General features: G+C 46.4%; 1 protein-coding gene and 1 long non-coding RNA gene across 10 annotated transcripts in view; one reads left to right on the forward strand and one right to left on the reverse strand.

Annotated features, from left to right (window-relative positions):
- Positions 1–1,079: 1,079 nt before the first annotated feature.
- Positions 1,080–26,285, reverse strand: LOC134338924 (uncharacterized). The gene is made up of 3 exons (XR_010016310.1): positions 26,087–26,285; positions 6,289–6,489; positions 1,080–1,475 (listed from the first exon to the last, which is right to left on the reverse strand). It is a non-coding gene; the product is annotated as an uncharacterized LOC134338924 (long non-coding RNA).
- The window catches only part of luzp1 (leucine zipper protein 1), a 199,329-nt gene continuing 195,934 nt past the window's right edge, over positions 23,445–26,839 (forward strand). For 7 of the 9 annotated variants that reach the window (XM_063035119.1, XM_063035116.1, XM_063035121.1 and 4 more), the window contains exon 1: positions 24,898–25,075. The gene's annotated coding sequence lies outside the window, so the exon portion shown is untranslated. Of the gene's footprint in view, positions 23,617–24,897; positions 25,076–26,839 lie in introns of those variants that run through there. The other 2 variants (XM_063035122.1, XM_063035120.1) reach the window with 1 other exon arrangement.

Below are 26,839 nucleotides of genomic sequence, written 5' to 3' on the forward strand. Positions count from 1 at the left end.
CTGATCTGGTATCAGTGATATCATGGTTGATCTGGTTATAGACTCAACTCCACCTATCTTTCCCCATAACTTTTAATTTCCCTTCAATGCAAAAATCTATCTAATTGTCTCTTAAATGGTACAATAATAAGGAAAAGAAGGAAAGATATGTCGCATCCGGAGTTTCTCCGGTTAGCAGACGATTTCCCTCCGCGCCTCTCTGACGTAGTGGGGAACCACGTACGAGGCAAGTCACAGCAGTGGTTTGCCGTTGCCTTCTGCTGGGTGGGTTTCCAAAGAGATCACCAGCTCGTAACCCAGCTCGGATGGAAAGCGTGCAGGGGAGCCGGCTAGATTCGAACTCGGGACCTTTTGTCCCGAAGTCCAACACTGATGCCACTACGCCACCAGCTTCAATCATCGTAAAATCTTAAGACACGGGAACAGAATTAGGCAATTTGCCCAAAGAGTTTTCAGTGCCATTCAATCATGGCTGATTTATTTTCTCTTTCAGCCCCATTCTCCTGCCTTCTCCCATTAGGGGAGAAGATGGCGGCGCAACAGCAGTGCACGTGGCCACTTTGGTGATAAATATCTGTTATCTGTCAAGTAGGGGACCGTGCACAATTCTGATTTGATGGAGACAGATGTGAGAGTACGGAGGAACATCTGGAAAACTACTGAAATGCCCGCTTCGCTGCCGCTGCTACTGTGTGGTAACCGGAATCTCTGGAGCTGAAGGCCCCAAAATCCTCGGCTTTGCGTGTTTCAGTGGCAAGGGAGAGGTTGAAGGCGCTCGGCAGAGGATGGCGCTCGGGAGGCTGTATCAGAGAGACTGGTCGGATGCTCGAAGTTTTCGGACGGATGGACTTAGTGTCGGCTGTGGTCGGCTGCTTCCGAGGTATCGTCAAGTTGACGGTGCCTGGAGGTTTATGGCAGGGATTTTCTCCCTTTTGCCGCCTGCTATCGGGGACTCGGGAGTCGATCGACTCGGGACTTTGAGACTTTTTTTTACCATGCCCATGGTTTGTTCTTCATCAAATTATGGTATTGCTTTGCACTGCTGTAACTATATGTTATAATTATGTGGTTCTGTCAGTGTTAGTCTTTGGTTTGTCCTGTTTTCTGTGATATCACTCCGGAGAAACATTGTATCATTTCTTAATGCATGTATGCATTTCTAAATGACAATAGAAGAGGGCTGAGTGTTCTCATAATCTAATACCCTTTGACACCCTTGCTAATCAAAAACGTATTGACCTCTGTTAAACCACATGGTTAGCGCAACGCTATTACAGATTGGGGTGACGGAGCTTGGAGTTCAAATGTGGTGCAGCCTGTAAGCAGTTTGTACGTTCTCCTCCGTGAACCGTGTGGGTTTCCTCTGGGTGCTCCAGTTTCCTCCCACAGTACAAAGACGTACCGGTTGGTAGGTTAATTGGTCATGATGGTGGTGCGGCTCGTTGGGCTGGAAGGAGCTGTTCCACACTGTACCTCTAAATAAAATAAATAAATATTTGCACAGTACTGTAGTAATTTTATGCATTGTCACAAAATAAATTGCATGACATATGTGAGTGATGATAAACTGTTCTCTGATATGGGTCTCTATTGTGGAATGAGAGTGGGAAGGGGGCAGGGAGAGGGGACTCGTGGTTGGGAAAAGGGGAAGGGAGAGGGAGAGGGAAGCAATATAGAGACTTCTGCAATGATATCTCAGGACTGGGTGTATCTGTACCCGCACTAACCCTCCCCACCCCCTGGCACTCCTTCTCTGCCACCAGTCACACACCCCTCCCATGGCGCTCCACCCTCGCCATTCCCAACATCCTTTGCTCCCACCAGATTTACAAACTCGATCTTCGCTCTACATTGACAAATACAGTCCTGTGCAAAAGTCTTAGGCATCCTAGCCGTATGTATATAGCTATAGCTAGATAGATGTGCCTTTAGACTTGTGCCCAGTACCGTATCCAGTGACTTAGTCTCAACTAGTCCCTGTACCCAGTTGGGTCTGGAAAGTTGTAGTGAAAAAGTTGCAGCTTTCTCCCTTGCTTCTTAACTGCACAGGATATACTTCACCTTCACCTTGTTATTTATCAATGATTAGCTTCCTACTACATGATTTATAACTCTGTTTATCCTATCTAATATTTCACATTCCTTGATTTTAACCACATCATCAACATTATGTTCATATTCTATTAAGAAAGGCCTCACGTATTTGTTAATAACATTACCCGATCCTCTGGCCTCACGTACCTTTGCGGTCCTTACCCCCATAGGCCCTCTCCTTCCTTAGTTACCCTGTTGGATTTTCCTTGAATTCACTAATTTAATTTCATTCCCATAATCCTACAGCCTTCCTGTCACATTCAGCTCTTCCTGCCTCATATATACTCTCCTTTCGTTCTATAGCTTACCCTCTCTGCCCCTTATCATTGAATGCAGCTTTTGTGGCCACGTTAACTCTGAACCCCACGACTCTCCTTCGGTGCCTCCCCTTTGCTCCGAGACTGATTTATCACCAAGCTGCTGTTTCCTGTCCGCATTTGCTGAATCACTTCTCAGTCGAGTGAAGATTGGCCTCTCCCCAACCCAGTTATTCCGGAACTTGGCTAAATCGAACTGAAGCATGATCATTGACACAAAAAGGCACTCCCATTGAAACCCCTTTCACCTGCCCAGCTTCTTTCCTTAATTTAAACTCAGAGCAGCCCCCTACCCCCACCACCATCCACTCATCTGGGCCTTGCTTCATCCGGAAAAAAAGCAGTTCTCAATGCAGTATAAGAGTTCAGTCGTCTCTCCATCTTTTAACAGCATTTGTCTTCAATGTGGTGCCTGGACTGAAACTTCTCTCACCCCTCCATGCCAAGTGAGATCTTTCAAAGTTTAAAATGCTTCTGGTGGTTCAATTTAATATCAGAGAGTGCGTACAGTGTACGACCTGAAATTCTTACTCTTCACAGACACCCACAAGACAAAGAGACCTCCCCAAAGAATGAATGATAGAAACATCAGAACCCCAAAGCAGCCCTTCCCCCTCCGCACACAAGCAGAAGTAGAAGCATCAAGTCTCCCCATCCCCCACGTGCAAGAGCACAACCACCCACCCTTCACTGCCCCACCCCCACCATGCAAGCAATAGCAAAAGACTTTGATCTACAGTCCACCAAAGCCTACCGTTTATCCCGCAATACAGCAAAGAATTGATTAAGCATTTACCCCTGGTACAGAGTCTGGCCTAAAGGGAAAATCACTCCCAAGTCAAGTCAAGTTTATTGTCATTTTATTGTCGCCAAACAATTGATACTAGAGCGTATAATCATCACAGCGATATTTGATTCTGCTCTTCATGCTCCCTGGAGTACAAATCGATAGTAAAGATTAAAAATTTAAATTATAAATCATAAATAGAAAATAGAAAAAGGAAAGTAAGGTAGTACAAAAAAACCGAGATGCAGGTCCGGATATTTGAAGGGTATGGCCCAGATCCGGGTCAGGATCCGTTCAGCAGTCTTATCACAGTTGGAAAGAAGCTGTTCCCAAATCTGGCCGTATGAGTCTTCAAGCTCCTGAGCCTTCTCCTGGAGGGAAGAGGGATGAAAAGTGTGTTGGCTGGGTGGGTCGTGTCCTTGATTATCCTGGCAGCACTGCTCTGACAGCGTGCGGTGTAAAGTGAGTCCAAGGATGGAAGATTGGTTTGTGTGATGTGCTGGGCTGTGTTCACGATCTTCTGCAGCTTCTTCCGGTCTTGGACAGGACAGCTTCCATACCAGGTTGTGGTGCACCCCAGAAGAATGCTTTCTACAGTGCATCTATAAAAATTAGTGAGGGTTTTAGGGGTCAGGCCAAATTTCCTTAGCTTCCTCAGGAAGTAAAGGTGCTGGTGGGCCTTCTTGGCAGTGGACTCTGCTTGGACCACAAGCTGCTGGTACAGTCCACAGTAAAAACGAAACAATGTTCTTCCAGGACCATGGTGCTACATGAAACAACACAAATCTACACTAGACTATATGAGACAGCACAAGGCTACACTAGACTACGTAAGACAACATAAAAACTGCACTAGACTACAGACCTGCACAGGACTACATAAAGTGCACAAAACAGTGCAGGGCAGTACAATAATTAATAAATAAGACAATAGGCACAGTAGAGGACAAATCACAATATAATAATAAATGATGTAGATGTCAGTCTAGACTCTGAGTATTGAGGAGTCTGATGGCTTGGGGGAAGAAACTGTTGCACAGTCTGGTCGTGAGAGCCCGAATGCTTCGGTACCTTTTGCCAGATGGCAGGAGGGAGAAGCATTTGGGTGAGGGGTGCGTCCACCCCAGTGCTCAGGGCCAATCAACTCAACCCAACATGTAACTTTAGAACATTTAGGCTCAACCTTTCCCCAACAAGAAATTATATGTGTGAATGTGTATGCAATTCCATCTCGGCATTTATATTTCATTCTTACTCCATATGTCAAATCCTAACGGACTCCGAGGTGATCTTCTTCTTCTTTGGCTGTCCATCGGTTTCGGTGATGACTGAGGACTGGGCAAGGTTGTATGGAAGACCGGCAGCTGCCTATGCTGCAAGTCTCCCCTCTCCACGCCACCGATGTTGTCCAGGGGAAGGGCATTAGGGCCGATACATCTTGGCACCAGTGTCGTCGCAGAGCAATGTGTGGTTAAGTGCCTTGCTCAAGGACACAACACGCTGCCTCGGCTGAGGCTCGAACTAGCGACCTTCAGATCACTAGCCCGACGCCTTAACCACTTGGCCACACGCCACATCCTAGGTGATACATCCTGGTGAAATAGTAGGCTGCTAGAGCCTGTAGCCTGTACACTCAGCGACCACTTTATTAGTTACCTCCTGCACCCAATAAAGTGGCCACTGTGTGTATGTTCGTGATCTGCTGCTGTTGTCCATCCTCTTCAAGGGTCAACATGTTGTGCGTTCAGCACACCACTGCTGTAACACGTGGCTATTTGAGTTACCGTCACTTTCCTGTCCGCTTGAATCAGTCTGGCCATTCTCCTCTGAGCTCTCTCATTAACAAAGCCTTTCCACCCACAGAACTGGACTCACTGGATGTTTTTTTTTCCCTTTTCGCACCATTCTCTGTAAACTCTAGAGCAGGGGTTTCCCAACTTTTTTTTATGTCATGGACAGCTAACATTAACAGAGGGATCTGTGGACCCCAGGTTGGGAAACCCTGCTCTAGAGACTGTTGTGCGTGAAAATCCCAGAGATCAGGAGCTTCTGAGATACTCAAACCACCCCATCTGGCACCAACAATCACTCCACAGTCAGAGTCACTTAAATCACATTTCTTCCCCATTATGATGTTAGGCCTGAACAACAACTGAACCTCTTGACCATGTCTGCATGCTTTTATGCATTGAGTTGCTTCCACATGATTGGCTGGTTAGATATTTGCATTAACGAGCAGGTACGCGGTTGTACCTAATAAAGTGGCCACTGAGTATATATGCTACATCAGTTACCTGTCAGCCAGCTGCTCACCCTGTCATACAGAGTAATACTTGGCATCAGGCGGCCAAGTATGTGTCTGTTTAATAGGGTGAGTGACAGGCTGAGATTTAATTGGGTTTATGAATTCAGGCTAGACCTTTGAGGGCCAAGGCTCCGTACCTGGACAATTTAACAGCCCTCCCTGCCCTGACAACTCTAGCCCAACATGAGTGAGGCCTCCGTCGGTCAGGGTCGACCATGGATATTGTATCCTAGTTGTCTAGATACGCAAGTCGGGGCAGTACGATATGGAGAGCAAGCTGTTGCCCAGGTAGCAAGCTCCCCCTCTCCACGCATCTGATGAGCCTAAAGGAACAGCAGGGACTGATACAGTTTGGTACCAGTTGTGTTGCAGGAGTTTCTAGTAAGTTTTGAACTCAATATAGCACTGCCTTAGGGACTCCAGCTCTGGATTTTTCCCTCGGGGTTCACTCCCGAAGCCTTCTCCATGAGTACGTATAGCCGCAAGGCAGCAGAGGTCTGAGATCAGAGTTTTCCTTCTCCTAAATGAGCTGCCAACCAGGCTGGTGAGCCCCATCTGCCCAAAGCGACTGGTTTTAAGGTGCCAGTAACCCACCTTTGCCTTCTTTCCTGTCAGGAGAAACAGTTCCGTCGGACTTAGTAGCTAAGCCACACATGAAGGTTAGGAGCTGGACTTGGTTGTCAGAGGAGATCTGAGACTCTTGGCTTTGGGAGCATTAAATAGGTGGTGGGAGCTTGTCCCCATTACCACCCCCAGCTAAAACAAACTTAAGGAACATTACTTACTGTCCGTTACGCCGCTGGTATATAGGGCAGCAATGAATGTCTTCCATCTCTGATGGTGTTCCGGGCTTCCTCTATCATGTCAGTAGTTTCCTCATTGTTTTCACTCCTGTCAGTCATGCAAGTCCCGGGTGGAGACTCAGAAATACCGTTGCACTCAGATGGGAGGAGAAGATGGCGGCGTGCCTGCGCGTGCGCGGCCCTCTGGTGAAAAAATGATATCGTATCTGTTAAATAGGGGCTGTGGACAATTCTGATTAGATGGAGAATGGACGTGAAAACACAGAGGAACACCTGGAGAAATTTCTGAAACGCCCATTCACTGCTGTTGTTACTGCGCGGTTGGGAATCTTTCGGAGGGTAGGCCTCAAAATCCCCAGCCTTGCCTGCTTTTGGCGACCGAGAAGGGGGTCGAATCATTCGGACAGAGATGGCGCTCAGTACTCGGTGTCGGAGACCTGATCAGAGCTCGAAGTTTTCGGATGACTCAGAGTCGGATTGTGGTCGGCATGGCAGGGAGAGTTTTTCTTCCTTCTCCTGTCTGCGTGAGATGTGGGACATTTGAGAAACTTTGAACTTTACTGTGCTCACGGACTTCTTCATCAAGTTATGATATTGTTACACTGTTGTAGCTATATGTTATAATTATGTGGTTTTATCAGTTTTTTTAGTCTTGGTTTGTCCTGTGTTTTGTGATATCACACCGGAGGAAATAATGTATCATTTCTTAATGCATGCATTACTAAATGACAATAAAAGAGGACTACGTGTCTTCATAATCATATCATATATATATAGAAGGATCCTTCATTGCTGTTCCCATAACAACTTTGTTTTACTAGTTTGGGTTGTTAGTCCCAAGCTGAACCCCTAAACCTCAAGGACCACCCGGTGGACCACATTCAGTCTGGCCTCTACCCTTTGACCTGTTCGGCAAGGGTGACCCTACCAAGAGCCAAAGCACAAAGACCTGACTCCAGCCAACATAGCTCTCCAGGTCATTGAGGCACACAAACCTCCAAACCCTACAACAAAGTTGTGGTCCTCTTGTAGGATTAAGCTCAGCGTAAGTTGGGACTTTCAGCAGAAGAGGTGATAACAGAGGGGAAAACAGATGGTAAGGGATTAAGTAAATGGGTCTTTAGGTAAGAAAATTAATGAACCCATTATACTGATCAAAATTAATATATCTGGCAGAAGTGATGGGATTAGACTGCACAATCTGTTATATGTTAAATTTGTGTGGCCTCGTGACAGACTTTTAAAAAAATACACGATGACTTTCAATGGATTTTCCATTTTCCTCTGACTTTAAGTAGTGAATAAACTTATCAACCTGGAGAAATACATACAATACGTGAGCTTTTCTTGTCAAGTACCACCTTAAAGTGTTGTTTCAAAGGATTTAAAGTCCATCTATTATCAAAGTATGCATGCAGTATACAACCCTGAGATTCATCTTCTCCATAGACAGCCATGGGACCTGTTCAGAGGAAAAAAAATCAACCTCCTCCACACGTAAAAAAAAAACAAATCATGCAAATGGCAACAAAAACGAGTGAGAAACACAGAATATAAGGCACAAAATCAAAAGGCGTATTTCTATTCAGCTCAGAGTTCATTATCTTCAGACTGCCCTAGCTAGCAAGAAACACATCGTATGTGAATTAGATCACAAACCACCTTGCTCCAGCACCATCCTCCAACTTTGACCTATCACTTATCAATCCTCCCTCCCCTTAGGAGTGATGATGGAGGATTCGAGAGTTGTAAATATTATTTTATTTATTATTTATTGGGATACAGCACAGAACAGGCCCTCCTAGCCCCTTGAGCCGTGTCACCTGGCAACCCTGATTTAATCCTTGCCTAATCCTTGCCTCGGTGAGTAGGGTAAAGGAAAACCCCAAGGCATTCTTCAGTTATGTGAAGAACAAAAGGATGACAGGAGTGAAGGTAGGACCGATTAGAGACAAAGGTGGGAAGATGTGCATTTAAACGGAGGTTGATAGGTTTTTGATTCGTCAGGGCTTCAAAGGTTGCAGGAAGAAGGCTGGAGAATGGGGTTGAGCGGGAAAATAAAGCAGCCAGGATGGAATGGCAGAGTAGACTTGATGGGTTGAATGGCCTAATTCTGCTCCTATATCTTTTGGTCTGAAAGGATTTAATCCAGAGAAGTGTAAGATTAGGCATTTGAGGAGTGCAACAAAGGAAGAGAAAACACAACAAATGTGTGGATATTAGGTGCTCCGAGGAATGGAGTAGTAGTCAGGTTGTTAAAGACTACAGAACAAGTGGAAAAGATGGTTGCAGAACCATCTTGAATTGCTGAAGGACAATAAAAAAACAGCAGGGAAGCTATAGAAGAATTACATATGGTTATGTCAATGGTTCAATTTAATGTCAGAGAATGTAAACAATATACAACCTGAAATTCTTACTCTTCACAGACATCCACACGACAGACAAAACCCCAAAGAGTGAATGAAAGAAAAATATTAGAACCCCAAAGCCATCCTTCCCCTCCCACACACAATCAGCAGCAAAACTATCAATACTCCCTCCTCCCCCCCACCACCCACCATCCACCATGCAAGCCCACAGAGACCGTGATCGAGAGTCCATCAAAAATTCTGTCTAATCCAAAACTCTGACGTCTCAAAAGGCTCTCTCTCTCTCTCTCTCACTAACAAGAAAAGAGAGATATCACGCAGACATCCCACCTCTCCCGGAAGTTCCGGGAGTCTCCCGCATATTAATAGCGGCTCCCTGATGCCCGCAAATTATATACAATATCCCGGAAATCATTTTTTTCAGAGCGAACGCAAGAGAGAGAGCGATAGAGCTAGCCAGTGTGAGAGCGAGAGCAAGAGAGCGCGCGCGAGAGAGAGAGAGCAAGAGAGAGAGCACGCCATGGCAGAATGTTCCAGAAAAAGAAAACATAAAACGTACATCACCCCAGACTACACTAAAGTGTACCCCTGCCTAATAGGGGTCAAAAATAATGACAGTGTTGCTCACTGCACTGTTTGCAACAGTGACTTTTCTATTGCCCATGGTGGGTTAAGACTGTAAAAGACCTGTTGAGGTGAGTTTAACAGGTGTCATTCGTTCATCAGCATAGCTAACATTATTTAAACTAGCTGGCTAGCTGCTAAGGAGCTACTCTATTGCAGACATCCCACCTCTCATGGAAGTTCCGGGAGTCTCCCGCAAATTGATGGTGCTACCTCCCTGAAATGAGTTTTTGCAGGGTGGGATGTCTGTATCACGGAAAGAGGGCAGACCAACAGCTTGTTGTTTCGATGTTACAATCTGCGGTGCTGCTTATCCGAGTTCCCCCAACTCGAGAATCAGCAAATTGTCTCTTGGAAGAGAGAGGAAGACAGAGAGTGCAGAAGTCTCTGACAACCGCAACCATTGCCTCAATATTTTGACCTCCCACGATGCTTCAGTTGGCCACATTGGCAAGGAATCGGGTCGCCTTCAGGGCCGCACCCAGAAGGCGCACGTCTTCTCAGCCTTCTGAGATGTTCGATGTTGAGATATTTGCCGAGCTTGGCAATTAGTTTGCAGACGTTTCATCGCCAGTTGAGGTGACATCCTCAGTGCACGGTTGTTGGTGTTTCTCTCTGGGAGTGCTCACGCTTTTATAGCCTCCCCCATTCATTCGCCTCGGTCCTGATTGGCTACCCCTTCAGTTGACCTTTGAATTCTATTGGCTCAAACTTCTTTGGCCGTTAGTGGCTAAGCACATCGCTACGCAAGCTCTCGTGGAGAAAATACAGTTGCTCTGGCGTGGAAACGTCACGACAGGTGGAGGTCTCCCAGTGTCGAGCCTCTTTGAGCGTTGCTCGCCCGAAAGTAGTTTAGGATAGGAAGATGTGTCTGAACAACGATGAATATACTGCATTAATCCAGTGAAAATGATCCTGGATTGATCTGTGCAGCCTTAATCCTGCGTGGAAACCGATTTGTTTTGAAATGAAAGCACGCTGCCTCTTCATCCTATTGAATGGGAGAGATTTGGAATCCGAGGTTTTGGAATGCTCTCTGTTGACAGCCATGAGGAATTTATCTGCACACAGCATTACTGTTTAGACTGATTGTCCATGCTGACAGTTTAAGAACTTGGTATCGAGCTCATTGATTGATGGGCCTACCCGTGAGCATGCCCACTCGATTATGGCATTTTGAAAGAAATGTTTGCATTTCTAAAGCAAATTTGATGTCCCTTTCAGAATATCCTGAAGTATCTCGCATGAAATGGGATGCTTTTGAAACGTGGTCACTGTTGTAATGGAGAAAACACAGCGGGCGATTTGAACACACTGAGTGTCACAAACAATGGGGTCACAACGACCAGTGTAATGACGAGTGGGGGATAATCGTTGCCGGTGATAACTCTGTGTTTTTCTAATCTATCATTCCCCACTGTAGGTGGGGAGTTGCTTAACATCACATCCGAAAGACAAGCACCTTTTCCTAGTACAGCACAGGAACGGGCCATTACAATATTGTGCTGAACCAGCTAAAATACAAATCAAAAACACCCAAACACTAATCCCTCCTACCTACACCATGTCCACATCCCTCCATCTTCCTTCTATCAATGTGCCTATCTAAACATCTGTTAAAACTCTCAAATGTTACTTGTCTCTACTGCCATACCAGGCAGTGCATTCCAAATACCCACCCTCTTTGAGTAAACTACTTAACCCTCACACACCCCCTTAATCCTACCCCTCTCACCTTCAATGAATGCCCTCTGGTTCCTGGGAAACAGACACTCTCTGTCTACTCTATCTATGCCTCTCAAGATCTTATAAGCTTCTATCACATCTCCCCTCAGCCTCCGGTGCTCCAGAGGAAACAACCCAAGTTAATCCTGCCTCTTGTGATAGCACATGTCCTCTAAACCAGGTAAACCCCTTCCAGTAAGCCCAGGTCATTGTGCTGAAGTGTCAGGTGTGGGACCTGGTTCCATGATCTTCTGACTCAGAGATAGAATCATAGAGTCATAGAAAAGTACAGCACAGAAACCGGCCCTTCGGCCCATCTAGTCCATGCCAAAACAATTAATCTACCTGCTCCCATCGACCGGCACCCTTCATACCCCTACCATCCATTTGCCTATCCAAACTTCTCTTAAACGTTGAAACCATGCTCTCATGTGCTACGTGTGCTGACAGCTTGTTCCACACGCTCACCACCCTCTGAGTGAAGACATTTCTCCTCAAGTTCCCTTTAAACTCTTCACTGCTCACCTTCACCCATGACCTCTGGTTGTAGTCCAACCGAACCTCAGTGAAAAAAGCCTACACGCATTTACTTGATCTGTACTCCTCATAATTTTGTATAGCTCTATCAAATCTCCTCTCGATCTCCCATGTTCCAAGGAAAAAATCCTAACCTATTCGATCTTTCCAAATAACCCAGCTCTTGCGTACCCAGCAACATCGCTGTGAAGTTTCTCTATACTCTTTCAACCTCATTTACATCTTTCCTGTATGTAGGCGACCAAAACTGCACACACCAACTTATTAACATCTTATACAGCTTCAACATAACATCACCTTTCCTGTACTCAAAACTTTGATTTCTGAAGGCCAATGTGCCAAAAGCTTTCTTTACAGCCCTATCTACCTGTGACGCCATTTTCAATGAATTATGCACCTGTATTCCCTGATCCCTTCGTTCTACCACACTCCTCAGTGCCCTAGTGTTAGGGTTGGTCCTGCCAAAGTGCAACGAGTCTCACTTGCCTGCGTTAAATTCCATCTATTGTCATTTTTCAGCCCATTTTTCCAACTGGTCCAGATCCCACTCCAAGCCAGGATACATGAGAGAGCCCTGAACCAAACCATGATTAACACGCTGTTCTCTAATCAGTAATGATATCTTCTTACACCAATCGCAACAAAAACAACCCTCAATTCCCTCGCACTGTTGAATTGGAAGATATCCTGGACATTTCACCAAAGCATTAACAAACAAAACCGACTAGGCTTGATGGAAGAGGTCAGTTTTAAGCAGGGCCTGAAGGGAGGACTGAGAGGCCAAGAGGCTTTGAGTGGGGAATTCATTGGTTGAATATACAGCTGTTGATGGTGAATTTTTTTTTGAGGCACTGCGCCTTGAAGATGTCCTGGATACTATGGAGGTGAGTGCCCATGATGGAACTGACTAAGTTTACAAATCTCTGCAGCTTATTTCGATCTTGTGCAGTAGCTTCTGCATACCAGATGGTGATGCATCCAGTTAGAATGCTCTTCACGGTACATCGGTAGAAGTTTGCGAGTGCTTTTGGTGACGTAAACTCCTCAAACTCCTAACGATAAATAGCCACTGTTTTGCCTTCTTTATAGTTACATCAATATATTGGACCCAGGTTAGATGCTCAGAGATACTGACACCCAGGAACATGAAATTGCTCACTCTCCACTTCTGGTCTCTCTTCCCATTAAGTGTTTATTTCTAAGCAGGAAGGGGTGTAGAAAAGATTCACAATGATTCAAAGATTCGAGTGAAGATTCAAAACTTTATTGTCATTCTAACCATACATCAGCTCTGCAGGGCAGAATGAGACAGCGTTTCTCGGGGGCAGTGCAATCATAACATAACAAACGCAACACTAAATAATAAACATAACAATAAATAGTAAAACACAACAGCCACATGTCAGTTAAAATCAGTTATAAGTGTCCAGTGCAAGTTAAAAGTGTCCAAAGCAGAGTCAGGTGGAGCAGCTATTTAGCAGTCTGACTGCCTGTGGGAGGAAGCTGTTTAGTAGCCTTGTGGTTTTAGCTTTGATGCTCCTGTAACGTTTGCCTGATGGCAGAAGAACAAACAGTTCATGGAGAGGGTGTGAGGGGTCTTTAGTGATGTACCGTGTCTTCTGGAGGCATCGACTCTGAAAGAGGTCTTGGACAGAAGGTAGGGAGACCCCAATAACCTTCTCTGCTCCCCTAACCACCCTCTGCAAGGCTGTTTTGTCGACAGCCCTGCAGCTGGAGTACCAGGTTGTGATGCAAAAGGTCAGCACACTCTCAACCACGCCTCTGTAGAATGTAGTTAAGATGTTAGTGGGGAGTGATGCTTGTTTAAGCTTCCTCAGAAAGTGCAATCTCTGCTGGGCCCGTTTCACAATCCCAGTGGTGTTCCTGGACCAGGTGAGATTGTCCAAGATCTGAACCCTAAGGAAGTTGATGTTTTCCACTCTCTCCACTATGTCGCCTATACCGATCACTATCTGGTATGGGAGTAGGTAAGCATCAGACTGGAAGCCCCTGGAAAGAACTGTGAGAACAGTTGAGAGGATCATAGGGTCTCCCTATTATCCATCAGGGACATTAATCAGGAGCGCTGTATACTTTATACTTTATACTTTATTGTTGCCAAACAATTGATACTAGAGCATACAATCATCACAGTGATATTTGATTCTGTGCTTCCCGCTCCCTGGAGTACAAATCCATAGTACATATTAAAAATTTAAATTATAAATCATAAATGGAAAATAGAAAAGGGAAAGTAAAGTAGTGCAAAAAATCCGAGATGCAGGTCTGGATATTTGGAGGGTACGGCCCAGATCCGGGTCAGGATCCGTTCAGCAGTCTTATCACAGTTGGAAAGAAGCTGTTCCCAAATCTGGCCGTACGAGTCTTCAAGCTCCTGAGCCTTCTCCTGGAGGGAGGAGGGATGAAAAGTGTGTTGGCTGGGTGTGTCATGTCCTTGATTATCCTGGCAGCACTGCTCCGACAGCGTGCGGTGTAAAGTGAGTCCAAGGAAGGAAGATTGGTTTGTGTGATGTGCTGCGCCGTGTTCACGATCTTCTGCAGCTTCTTCTGGTCTTGGACAGGGCAACTTCCATACCAGGTTGTGATGCACCCCAGAAGAATGCTTTCTATGGTGCAGCTATAAAAATTAGTGAGGGTTTTCGGGGACAGGCCAAATTTTTTTAGCTTCCTCAGGAAGTAAAGGTGCTGGTGGGCCTTCTTGGCAGTGAACTCTGCTTGGTTGGACCAAGTCAGGTCATTTATGATATTGACCCCAAGGAATTTAAAGCTTTTGACCTGTTCCACTTGCGCACCACCGATGTAAATGGGGTCGTGTGGTCCGCTACTCCTTCTGAAGTCAACAACCAATTCCTTCATCTTGCTGACGTTGAGGGATAGGTTATTGTCTTCGCACTATGCCACCAGATTCTTAATTTCCTCTCTGTACTCAAACTCATCATTACCTGAGATACGGCCTACAATTGCGGTGTCATCAGCAAACTTATATATTGAGTTCGATGGAAACTTGGCTACACAATCATGAGTGTACAGTGAGTACAGCAGGGGGCCCTTAGTATTATCAAGGATCCCACCCATCCACCCAGCATCCTCTTTGGCTGTCAGGAGACTCTGATGCGTAAAGACAAGAACAAACAGGTCGGGTAACAGCTTCTTCCCTCAGGCTGTTAGGGTTCTGATCTCCTTGTCGCATCGCATTCAAAGTGTTCTGTACCTTACAATATTTAATCTATGCACTTTAGTCTGTTTATTTATGTGTAATCCAGCTGTAGATTTTATCCTTACTTCCATAAGTTATTGTGTGTTATATGTGTGATATGTAGTATTACACCCTGGTCTGGAGAAATGTTGCAACACACACAAAATGGTGGAAGAACTCAGTAGGCCAGGCAGCGTCCATGGAAAAAAGTCCAGTCGACGCTTTGGGCCGAGACCTCTCGGCAGGGCATTTGGGCAGGAGTCCTGCCGAAGGGTCCGAGCCTGAAAGCTCGACTGTTTACTCTTTTCCACAGATGCTGCCTGGCCTGCTGAGTTCCTCCAGCATTTTGTGCGCGTTACTTGGATCTCCAGCATCTGCAGATTTTCTCCTGTTTGTGGCCAGAGAGGTGTTGGCTTGTTTGATGGCATACATGTAAATGTCAAGAAACTTGGCGTGACCGGAGGGCTTGGGTTAGAACAAGTTTGGACAGGCTGCAACGTTTTTCTGTGGAGCAAATGAGGGTGAGGGATGAGCTCAGTAACATTACGAGGGCCACAGGTGAGGTAGAGAGCCCATGTTTTTCTCAAGGCATATACGTCTAAAACGAGGTTTAAAGTCAGAGGGAAGTGATTTAAAGGGGAACTGAGAGGATGGTAGGCACATGGAACAAGCCGCCAGAGGAGGTAGCAGAGGTAGGTACTTTTATAATGACCAAACAACATTTGGACAGCTTCAAGATTAAGATGAGATTGAAATGACACAGGTCAAAGCAGGCAAATGGTATCGATTTCAGTGGGCACCTTGGTCAGCAGGGATGCGTCGGGCTGAAGGATATAGGAGCAGTATTAGGCCATTAGGCCAATCAAGCTTCTTCAACCACCTCATCATGGCTGATCCATTTCTCTCTCAACTCCATTCACCCGCCTTCTCTCCGTAACGTTTCACGCCCCGACAAATCAAGAAGCTATCAACCTCTTCCTTGCTCGATGATCCTATGAACCTGCCACTTCTAATGGGAGGCCCTTCATCCAAAGCAACCCCTTGAACTTAAAAACATTAGAAATAGGAGCAGGAGTCAGCCATCTGGCCCATCGAGTCTGCTCCAGCGTTCAATAAGACCATGGCTGATCTGACCATGGACTCATCTCCATCCACCTACCTTTCCCCCATAACCCTTAATTCCTCTACTATGCAAAATTCTATCCAACCTTGTCTTAAATACATTTACTGAGGTAGCCTCCACTGCTTCATTGGGCAGAGAATTCCACAGATTCACCAGTCTCTGGGAAAAGCAGTTCCTCCTCTTCTCCGTCCTAAATCTATTCCCCCAAATCTTGAGGATATGTTCCCTAGTTCTAGTCTTGCCTATCAGTGGATACAACTTTCCTGCCTCCATCTTATCTACCCCTTTCATAATTTTATATGTTTCTGTAAGATCTCCTCTCATTCTTCAGAATTCCAGCCAGTGCAGTCCGAGGTGACTCAATCTCTCCTCATAGCCTAACCTCCTCATCTCTGGAATCAACCTAGTGAACCTCCTCTACTCCTCTGTAACTGAGATATAGAAGTTATAGAGTCATAGAAAAGTACAGCACAAAAACAGGCCCTTTGGCCCATCTAGTCCGTGCCCAGCCAGTTAAACTCCTATTGACCATACTCCTCCATACCCCTCCCATCCATGTACCTCTTCAAACTTCTCTTAAACATTGAAATTGAGCTCGCGTGCTTGTGCTGGCCCCTCATTCCACACTCTCACCACCCTCTGAGTGAAGGTCCCCCCCCTGTTCCCCTTAAACTTTCACCCTTAACCCAACTTCTCTGCCATTCAGTAAGAAATTGAGCTGATCACGTAGGTGTCTCCGTCGCTCTTTCTGCCTGGCATTGGAAGCTAAGGTTCGTACCCTTGGAGACAACCAATCTTGAATATATTCAGTAATTTAGTATCCACAAAGAATTCCAAAGATGCACGGCTCTCAGAGGGAATAAATTCTTTTAATTTTTTTCATTGGGCTTCTTTTTATTCTGACACAATGATACTTAGTTCTGGTTCCTATCACCAGGGGAAACATCATCATAACATCCACTCTCTGAAACCCCTGCAGAGTCTAGTGCCACCCCTAATTTGGCTAATTCCGGACAGCGTGGTCGACCTTTCCTCATAAAACAATCGCTTCAACCTGGGAAGCAGTGCTGGGAGCTGAACTGATGAGCACGCCCAGAGCCACAGCAACAAAGATCAATGTTACTGGTAAACCTCCTACAGTACGCCAGGGATTACGTTTTATTGGCTGCAAAGTGCTTGGGAACATCCTAAAAGGGATGGAATAGGTGCTATAGAAAGATAAGTCTTTCTATATAAGGGGAGTTAGTGATGTGTAAGGAAGTAAAATATGAGGTTGTGATCACTTGAGTTGAGTGTGATCTATTGGTGGTAAAAAGAAGCGGTCCCAATACTGATATACATACATATATTTGTGTGTGTGTGTATCAGATAGTTAAATTAAATAAGTTGTGCGAAAATAGAAATAGTGCAAACACAGAAAAAAAAGGAGATAGTGTTCATGGGTTCAACGTCCATTCAGAAATCAGATGACCGGGGGGAAGAAGCAGTTCTGGAATCGTTGAATGTGTGCCTTCAGGCTTCTGTACCTCCTTCCTGATGGTGGCAGTGAGAACACCCCCTCTAAGAAAGGAGGAAGGCAGCAGAAAGGAAATTATAGACCGGTTAGCCTGACCTCAGTGGTTGGGAAGATGTTGGAGTCAATTGTTAAGGATGAGGTTGTGGAGTACTTGGTGACAAAGGACAAGACAGGACAAAGTCAGCATGGTTTCCTTAAGGGGCAATCTTGCCTGATGAACCTGTTGGAATTCTCTGAGGAGATTACAAGTAGATAGATAAAGGCGATGCAGTGGATATTGTATATTTCACTTTCAGAAGGCTTTTGACAAGGTGCCTCACGTGAGGCTGCTACCAAGTTAAGCGCCCATGGCATCACAGGAAAGTTACTGGCATGGTTAGAGCATTGGCTGATTGGTAGGAGGCAGCGAGTGAGAATAAAAGGATCCTTTTCTGGTTGGTTGCCAGTGACTAGTGGTGATCCACAGGGGTCAGTGTTGGGACTGCTTCTTTTTATGCTATATATCAATAGCTTAGGTGATGGAATAGGTGTTTTTGTTCTCAAGTTTGCAGATGATATGGTGGAGGGGCAGGTAGTGTTAAGGAAACAGGAAGGATGCAGAAAGACTTAGACAGATTAGGGGAATGGGCAAGGAACTGGCAAATGAAATACAATGTTGGAAAATGCATGGCCATACACTTAGGTAGAAGAAATAAATGTGCAATTTTCTAAACGGGGAGAAAATCCAAAAATATGAGATGCAAAGGGACTTGGGAGTCCCTGTGCAGAACACCCTAAAGGTTAACTTGCAGATTGAGTTGGTGGTGAGGAAAGCAAATGCAATGTTAGCATTCATTTCAAGAGGTTTAGAATACAAGAGCAGGTATGTGATGCTGAGGCTTTATAAGGCACTGTTGAGGCCTCACTTTGAGTATTGTGAACAGTTTTGGCTCCTTATCTAAGAAAAGATGTGCTGGCATTGGAGAGGGTTCAGAGGAAGTTCACAAGGATGATTCTGGGATTGTAAGTGTTATCATACGAGGAATGTTTGATAGCTCTGGGTCTGTACTCACTGGAATTTAGAAGGACGAGGGGGCATCTCATCGAAACCTTTCGAATGTTGAAAGGCCTAGACAGAGTAGATGTGGAAAGAATGTTTCCCATGGTGAGGGAGTCTAGGACAAGAGAGCACAGCCTCAAGATAGAGGAGCGTTCTTTTAAAACAGAGATGCGGAGAAATTTCTTCAGCCAGAGGGTGGTGAATTTGTGGAATTTATTACTACAGGTAGCTGTGGAAGCCAGGTTTTTGGGTGTACTTAAGGCAGAGCTTGAAAGTTTCTCGATTGGACACAGCATCAAAAGCTACGGGGAGAAGGCTGGGGAGTGGGGATGAGGAAGGAAAAAAATGGACCAGCCATACTTAAATGGTGGAGCAGACTCGATGGGCCAAATGGCCTAATTCTACTCTTACGTTTTATGGTCTTATGGTCTAACAAGTGATAACCTGGGTGACAGGTTTTTAATGATAGATGCTGCCTTTTCGAGGCATCGCTTCTTGAAGATGTCCTGGATACCATGGAGGTTAACGCCTTTGATGGAGCTGACTAAGTTTGCAACTCTCTGCAGCTTACTTCGATCCTGTGCAGTAGCCGCCCCCTCCATACAAGACGGTGATGCAGCCGGTTAGAATGCTCTCCACGGTACATCTGTAGAAATTTTCGAGTTTTTGGAGACATGTCAAATCTTCTCAAGCTCCTAATGAAGTTGTTGTGTCTTCTTTGTAAGTGCATCTTAAATGGACATCTTGTAGTATAGAGATAAAGTCATAATCTCACAAGCTATCTCATCAAGGCCCTTGGTTGTTTTTGTCTAAATGCAATGTACTTTCTCTGTAACTGTAACACCGTATTTTATTTCTGCTTTTTCCCCTTTGTGCTACTTCAATGTGCTTGTGTTTTGAAATATATCTGTATCGATGACTCACTGTATCTCAGTACATTTGACAGTCACTGTTCCCTCTGAGCTGCACAGGTGTGCGACCACGCAGTAATTGAAATGCTCCCACGCACATAGCCTTTGTTGCCACGCAGCTGAAATTCTCTGTTAATGTAATTTTGAAATCTATGTTAATATAATCATGAAATACTCTGTAATTAATTGTGTTAATGAATATAATCCATAAATTTTCTAAATAATACATGTACCACAACCTTTACTTTGCAACATTTTAGAGCTTCAACATAATTAAATTGTCAGTGTTTCAAGTTACATTCCTGTTACAACTTGTAACAGTACACACAGAATGGAAGCCAGTAGACCATTGTTAAAAACTGCTGGCCCTCTAATCGCCGATGCCGTCCAGTCAAAACGTTTTAAGGTGGAAAAACATTTAAAGTGCTGTGCAGTTTTCAGGCCGTGTTAGAATTTTCTGCTCAGAGCAATGGTTAGTCTGCTCAGCTGTAAAAAAAAATTAGCGGGAATATTGAAAATAAAACAATTACTGATTTTCACCATTCCTTTGCATCTTCCCATCTGTGATCCCAAACAATCAGTACTCATTAAAGGGCAAGGTCTCCATCTTAAATAATGCAGAGCCTAATGTGTGTCTTCTTCTTCTTGGTCACTTATGTATCTTTATACCCATTTCTTTGGCGAATAGCCTCACCACAGATCTCAGAACCTTTCCCCGTCTCCAGAATTCCCAATCCACCTCGACCCCTCTTTCTGGCCTCTTACCTACTCTGGATCCACGTTTCCCTTTCCACAGATGGCTTACAACGTGTTCCCTGCATTTTCTGTTTTTATTTCCATTTTCCAAAATCCGCAATTTGGTTTTTATCCTAGCAGAGATTGCTGATTGGGTGGCACGATAGCGCAGCAGTTAGCATAATGCTTTGCAGGGCAGGTGACCCGGGTTCAATTCCCGCTACTGCCTGTAAGGAGTTTGTACGTTCTCCTCATGATTGCATAGGTTTCGTCCAGGTGCTACGGTTTCCTCCCACAGCCCAAAGATGTACCGGTTGGTAGGTTATTTGGTTATTGTAAATAGTCCTGTGATTATTAAATTGGTGAGTTGCTGTGTGGCATGGCTCGAAGGGCCGTAAGGGTCTAGTCCACACTGTATCTCAATACATAAGTAAATAAATAAAATCCATCTAAAATATAAAAATGATCCCGAGCTGGATTGTTAGTCTTTCACATGGGCGGGGATGCTCACTGGAGCAAGACCTGCACAAAAGGGTTGGATCTGGTTTGCAAGTCCATGGGGAACTCATTAAATCCACCAAATATTGGAAGGCCTAGATAGAGTGGACGTGGAGAAGATGTTTCCATTAAACACACACAAAACATGCTGGTGAACGCAGCAGGTCAGGCAGCATCTATAGGAAGAGGTACAGTCGACGTTTCGGGCTGGGACCCTTCGTCAGGATTAACTGAAAGAAGAGATAGTAAGAGATTTGAAAGTGGGGGGGAGGGGGAGATCTGAAATGATAGGAGAAGACAGGAGGGAGAGGGATGGAGCCAAGAGCTGGAGAAGGGAAACGATCATGGGACAGGAAGCCTGGGGAGAAAGAGAAGGAGGGAGGGGAGCCCGGAGGGTGGAAAGCAGGGAAGGAGTTATAGTGAGAGGGACAGAGGAGAAAAAAGAGAGAGAAAAAATGGGGAGGGAAATAAAAAAATATATAAAATAAATAAATAAGGATTTGGGTATAAAGGGGAGGAGGGGGATTAACGGAAGTTAGAGAAGTCAATGTTCATGCCATCAGGTTGGAGGCTACCCAGACGGAATGTAAGGTGTTGTTCCTCCAACCTGAGTGTGTCCCTCTGTTCCTCTCACTATAACTCCTTGCCTGGTCTCCACCCTCTGGGCTCCCCTCCCCCCTTCTCTTCTCCTCAGGCTTCCCATCCCATAATCCACTCCCTTCTCCAGCTCTTAGATCCACCCCTCCCCTCCTGTCTTCTCCTATCATTTTGGATCTCCCCCTCCCACTTTCAAATCTCTTACTATCTCTTCTTTCAGTTAGTCCTGACGAAGGGTCCCGGCCCGAAACGTCAGCTGTACCTCTTCCTATAGATGCTGCCTGGCCTGCTGCGTTCACCAGCATTTTTTGTGTGTGCTTCTTGAATTTCCAGTACCTGCAGATTTCCTCGTGTCTGCGTTTTTAAGATGTGTCCATTAGTGGGAGATCTAGGACCAGAGGGCGCAGCCTCAGAGTAGAAAGATGTCCCTATAGAACCAAGACAAGGAGAAATTTCTCTAGCCAGAGGGTGTTGAATCTGTGGAATTCATTGCCAACAGATGACTGTGGTGGTCAAGTCATTGAGTATACATAAAGCGGATGTGATAGGTTCTTGATTAGTTAGGGTGTCAAAGTTTACGGAGAGAAGGCAGGAGAATGTGGTTGAGAGGGAAAATAAATCAGCCATGATCAAATGTTGAAGGGCCTTGGGCCGAAACATTTTCTGTTTATTCCTTTCCATCGATGCTGCCTGATCTGCTGAGTTCCTCCAGCGTTTTGTGTGCATCACACAGAATATAATGTTGCAGCTACAGAGAAGGTGAAGCACAGCTACGTAAAGAAGGTGTGAAGGTCACAACAGGACAGATTGAGAGATCAAGAGTTTATGGACAATTAATTTGATAATACCATAATGGGCACGGAGAAAGTGAATAGCCACAGTCTTTTCCAATGGAAGGAAAATCCAAAACTAGAAGCTGAGGCTGCAGAACTAACATTTAGAAGACATTTGGGCAGGTACTTGGGTAGGAAAGGTTCAGATCAAGGGTTCTCAAACCAGAGTACACGGGCCCCTTGCTTAATGGTATTGACCCCTGGCATATAAAAGGCTGGGAACCCCTGGTTTAGAGTGATTTGGGCCAAATCGTGGCACATGAGACCATCCGAGGTGAGTATGATGAGTTGGGCCAAAGGGCCTGTTTCCGTGCTGTAGACTCTCGAGGGCACTGGTTCATTCATCCCTCCCTACTAATCTCCCTCCTGGATGTCCCTATAGAACCAACAGGAGGAGCTATTTCTCCAGCCAGAAGGTGTTGAATCTGTGGAATTCAGATGACTGTGGTGGTCAAGTCATTGGGTATACATAAAGCAGGATGTGATAGGTTCTTGATTAATTAGGGTGTCAAAAGTTGACAAGCAACTTAAGTGCCACAACCTGCCCATTTACCTCCATCCTCACCTCCATTCAGGGCCCTGAGCAGTCCTTCCAGGTGAGGCAATTAGCAAATCTGTAGGGGTCATCCAGTGCAAGGTTCCCAATCTGGGGTCCATCGACCCCATGCTTAATAGCCTTGGTTCTTGGTAGAAAAGAGGTTGGGTGCCCCTGGTCTAGTGCACCTGGTGCTCCCGATGCGGTTTCCTCCACATTGCTGAAACCCAACGGAGAATGGGGAAACTGCTTTGTTGAGCACCTCCGCTCCACCTGCCAAAAGCGGAATTTCCCAGTGGCCAACCATTTTAATTCCTATTCCCATTCCAACATGTTAGTTCATGGCCCCCTCTTTGGCCACAATGAGACCACTCTCAGGGTGGAGGAGCAACACCTCATCTTCCATCTAGGTAGCCTCCACCCTAGTTGAATGTACATCGATTTCTCCTTCCGGTAAAAAAAACTCCCCCCCCCCCTCTATTCCCTACTCTGGCTTCTTAGTTCTTCTCTCCACCTGCCTATCCCCTCCTTCTTTCCTTCCTCCTATGGTCCACTCTCCTCTCCTTCCAGATTTCATCTTCTCCAGCCCTTTACCTTCCCCACCCACCTGGCTTCAACTATCACCTTCCAGCTAGCCACCTTCCCCTCTCCCCCACCATTTTTTAAAAATTCTGGCATCTTGCCCCTTTCTTTCCAGACCCGAAGAAGGGTCTCGGCCCAAAACTTTGATTGTTCATTTATTTCCATAGATGCTACCTGACCTGCTGAGTTCCTCCAGCATTTGGTATATGTTCCAATGATTGAAAGTGAAAGGGGAAACTTTTTAAGGTGACGTGAGCGATTTTTTTCCTCCCACATTGGGTGGTGCGTATATGGAACAAGCTGCCAGAGGCAGGTACAATTGCCACATTTGAACAGGTACATCGTGCGTGTTTATGGATATGTGGACTAAACGGGACCCACAACACCCAGTCCATGCCTTGTTCTCACTGCTGCCATCATGATGGATGTACAGGAGCCCCTGAAGACATATCATCAACCAAATCAGGTACAGCTTCTTCCCTTCTGCCATCCAATTTCTGAGTGGACATTGAACCCATAAAACACTAGCTCGCTACTTTTCTTTTAAAATTCTGTTTTCTTTCCACTACTTAGTGAACTATTCACACTTCTCTCTATTACTATGTATTGCGTTGTAATGAACAAATGCCGGTGACATTAAACCCGATTCTGAAATGGGATTAGCTGAATTGGGCAATTTGGCTAGTATGGATGCGTTGGGCCGAGCGGGCTGATTTTTATGCGGTGTTCTATGACTCCAGTTGCCTAAATCAGCGCTGGGACGGAATTCTACAGCATCGAGGAGGAGGAGAAAATTGGGAAGCCGGTTGACACCAAGACGCTCTCGGAATGGGACCTCAGTGCTGACATTTTGTTCTAACGCTAACATTTCCACGCAGTCTGTCGGACGTGCCCGCAACACTGGCGTGCTCATTCTTTAACGCAGGTCTGCAGAGACCGACTCAAAGTAGCTAGCGCTGAAAGGTCTGTATCCTGGCAGCGAGGCGCCTTGATCGGCCGGGGGTTGGGGGGGGGGCGGTTGTTGAGGATTTACGGCCGCCGCGTGTGATTCCTGTAGGATTAGGCAAATTCCTACGGCCGCAAGTATCTCTTTAAGTAACCCCACCCCGCCTTCCGCTGAGAAATTCTGCTGATTCCCGGGAAACGGGCGGATGACGGCGGGGGGGGGGGGCATTAACATCCACTGGGGCTAACCCGGTCTAAATCATCAGAACTAGCCGGCGGAGTTTAAGTGTCCACCCTAACTACTTGCCGGAGCGTTAACTCAAAGCAGAGTGAGACATTTCAACGCAACGTGTAAAAAGTGACCGCGAAAAAAAAACTCTTCGCTCTGACTTCATGGAAGTGAAAAAACTGCAGCAAACTCGGGAGCCCCCGCGGCTTTTATGCGGGGACCGGGAATGAATGAGATTTTCTCTTCCCTACAAGGGGGAGGGGGAGAAGCTGGAATCTACACTTAAAAGTGTTCGCGGGACAATGGCGTGAGAACTCCTTAAAACTGGGACTTGGGAGTTGTCCCGCCCTCTCTCCCCCCCCCTCACCCCGACTGCTTCCTGCAGTAATTCCTGAAACCTGAACGTTGTTTCAATCCTCGTTCTGCCTGCTGAAAAGGACCTGCCCCAACCTCGAGGCCACTCACTGAAGCAAAATCCGAATTGCCTGCTCCATACATGGGCAATGGGCTGACGTCAGCACCTCGGGAGGCCGGCGTTTCGCACGCATTCACCTTTCATTGTTGTAAGGCGCATTCTTTTCCAATGTTGGACGGGGGAGTGTGATGGGCGAATCCACCCCCCCACACACACACTTCTTTTTACAAGCAGGGGAGGGAAGAATTGGACTCGGGGGGGGGGCTGACGAGCGCACCACTCAAGGGAGTTTAAGGCGGCGGGACCCGCTCCGAGACTTGTTTGCAGCTTGAGAAGGTAGGAGAAGCGGCTACTTCACCGGTGCTGGAAGTTAGGAGCTCTGTGTGTGTGTGTGTGTTCCCGGCCAAAGGTACAAGAGGAACAGGTGGGGGCAGACGGAGGGAAGGTTAGTGCGGAAGCCAAGGGGAAGGGGGGGGGGAAGGAGAGTGAAAAGGAGATCTGGGGTAGGGGCTGAAAACGGGGGGGGGGGCGGGCAGAGGCAGCTAGCTGCCCCTCTCAGGTGTCTCGGCACTTGTTGAGGAGCGGTGTCTGCCACCGGTGCAGGGGTTAAAGAGCCGGCGGCCCTCCTTTCTTTCAATCTTCAGGTTCCCGGGCAAGGGATTACACCGGGGAAAAGTCTTCAGAGCAAACTCGTTCTAAAGGATTGTAACGATAGAAGAGGTCTCCCAAGGGCTGGGTAAGGATCACGACAGACTCCACCCCCCCCCCACCAAACACTCTCTCTGTCTGCCCCGGGGGGTTGTGGATGAGTGTGTTTCGAATTTGGATCTCAGTTATGTGTTCACCTTAGCCGAGAGTGCTTTCACTGGGCCCTGTTGCATCGTCGCTGTGCAGAAACCGGCAGAGTCACTCCGCCTTGGGGCTCGCTTCCCGTTCCCGTGCGGCCGGGGGCGGGTAAAGTCCGCATTCTGGGTGGGAGCAGCGGCGTGAGAGTGCGAGGGCTATCTCATTCCTGTGGCTGCATCGTCTGGTGTGGCGGGGGGGGGGGGGGAGAGAAAGAAAGAGTAGAAACTGATCTCATTAAGTCGCATGTTTACATAACTTTAAAATATCTGGCGTTCTGCATCATTGGGTGTCTTTCGATTTTACCCGTCTTGCAGATCCACTTGGTATTAAATATATTGGGCAAGGGTTTACGGGCTGACCCTGGCTCCGTTTGTGACTGGTTCTAGATCAACGCGGGTTGACAGCGTTGTGACAGTATTAAATCCTGCCTGTCCTTGGTTACGGACAGCACAGGTTCCCTTCACTAAGTGCCACCACAGTGGGGGAGATTTGCTTACCTACCTTCCGCCGTTACTTGCCAGGAACAATAAAGGGGCCGTTTTACTGACTGTTGGGTGCAGTATTCTGCAGTGAAGTGTCTCCCCGTCCCCGTTTCCACAGCAGAGCTGCCGCGGTATTAATGGTGCATTGGCACAGAGTGAACAGGTAATGCAGCATTTTCCGCACCACGCACGGGTTCGGGATCAAAACTCCCGCTGAAACCTCCCCCCCCCCCACACACACACACACACACAAAAAACCAGCAACGTGACTTGTTTCTGGAAGACCAACTTGCCCCCGCTGTGCAGTGTCACTGAACTCATCAAGGAGTCAACACTGACAGGCAACAGGGAAGTGTTTCCTGCATCTAGACAGCTAAGAGGCTGCCAATCTGATTCATCAGCAATGGAGTACTGCCGGCGTGTACTGTCTTGTATTAGTTACCTGTATATCCGGTTCATTACGACAAAGGAATGAATTCACCCCACAGCCTGACCTCTGACCCGAACAGCATTTACCACTGAAGCCCGCTCCAAACAATGGCCCCTTTATCGTGTGGCCTTGCGTTGAATGGCGGGCTCTGACCCTCCTGCCTTCACCAGGATCCACGTATAGCCGTTCTGTGCTTTTTCACCAGTGACGCAGAAATGCCAGCTGCTGAACTGTAGGCAGCATCGTTGCCAGACTTGATCGTACTTGTACTAGGTGTGCACAAACATGCCCCTTTACGTAACCGCCGCGCACAGACAGAAGGGTGAAAACATTTATTTTCTT

This window comes from Mobula hypostoma, chromosome 28 (assembly GCF_963921235.1).
Source record: "Mobula hypostoma chromosome 28, sMobHyp1.1, whole genome shotgun sequence".
In the NCBI taxonomy this organism is placed as follows: Eukaryota; Metazoa; Chordata; class Chondrichthyes; order Myliobatiformes; family Myliobatidae; genus Mobula; species Mobula hypostoma.